The sequence below is a fragment of the Austrofundulus limnaeus genome, unplaced genomic scaffold (genome assembly GCF_001266775.1).
Source record: "Austrofundulus limnaeus strain Quisiro unplaced genomic scaffold, Austrofundulus_limnaeus-1.0 Scaffold1036, whole genome shotgun sequence".
In the NCBI taxonomy this organism is placed as follows: Eukaryota; Metazoa; Chordata; class Actinopteri; order Cyprinodontiformes; family Rivulidae; genus Austrofundulus; species Austrofundulus limnaeus.
In genome coordinates, this window is record NW_013953438.1 from 111,367 (window position 1) to 112,810 (window position 1,444).

The window sequence follows — 1,444 nt, forward strand, 5'->3', positions numbered from 1 at the left end:
GTCTCTCAAGAGATGAGTTTAATTACAGAAAAACACAAGTTAAATTAATTTTAAATGTATATTTTTACATTATACTAGAACTAAAGATAATAATGAATTATGGCTTGAAATTAAATGTTATTTTACATAAAATAATTGAATTTATTATTGAAACAAAACCACCATTTTTGGTAGAGTTATGCAGTGATTTAGAATGGGCTTAAAACATTCTTAGTTTAGTAGATGTAGATATTTTGCATATTTATATGATTTATTTTATTGCTTAAATAAAATAGAAACTTTCTTTTAAACTAATATAAATTTAAAGTTTCAGGAAAATAATGTTTTCCTCAAACCAAAATGTTAGTGAATGGACATTTTAATTTTTTTTATAGCTAATCAAATTAGAACAAGTAATCACTGCCTCAGTTTTGCTTCTTAAGCAGTTTTTGTAACATAATTGCTCCTGAGTTGTACACAGTAATAGTTCTCATGAATTTAAAAATTGTACTTGGGAAGTTACAATTATTTTAAGTACAGTTCCAATCACTTTTACCTTTAAAGGCTGTTCTGAAAGTTGAAAAAACAAGCAAAAACGATGTAAAATAATGGGTTACCAACAAATGAGTTTAAAAAGTAGGGCATACAATGACTTTCCAAAAAAAAAAACTTAAATAACTTAAAAACATACATTTTTAATTAATTAAATTTCATGAATAATGTTGATTTATTTGTCTTATTTGAATAGCAAGACAAACAAGATATTTTTTTCTTTGCCTTTTGATAAAAAAATACTGAATCTGAAAAAATTTATTTAATTAAAAGCAAGGTTTGGTGTTTTGACGTTATGTGGCTTTCTACTATTTAAGTACATTTACTCAAAAAAATACGTTTATAAAATCAAGAATATCTCAGTATGTCCTTAGTTTCCTGAGGTAACACCCACAAAATAAGTAGTGAACAGGATTAGGGGTAACAAATCTTTTTCCCAAGAAAAGTTGTGACAAAAAAAGGTTTCAGTTCTGTAAAACGTGTGGCCTCAGTGTTTCCTGTGATCCAGGTCCAGAACTGAAGAACACAGACCATCAGCAGCATTTCTCAGCTTTGTGTTTACAGACTGGTGACAGCATCTGTGCATCACTGCTGTCTTCCTCCTCCTCTTCCTCCTCCTCTTCCTCCTCCTCTTCTTCTGCCGCTCGTGTCATATTCTTCTTTCTGTCTGACAGGTGAGCGTCTGTCCTGTTTGTTTCTCTGTCGTCCTTTGGAAACATCAAATCTGGCCAAGAATCAGGATCAAAAACATGAACATTTATATAAATGCACACAGTACTGAACTGAATCAAACCAATTAATCTGAAAGATTTTGAACATTTTAGGTGTATATGGACTTTGATGCGATCATCAGCCGGGCATTAGCTGTGTTTACATGCACAAATTTTTTAATCGGATTGAAATGTATTCAGAT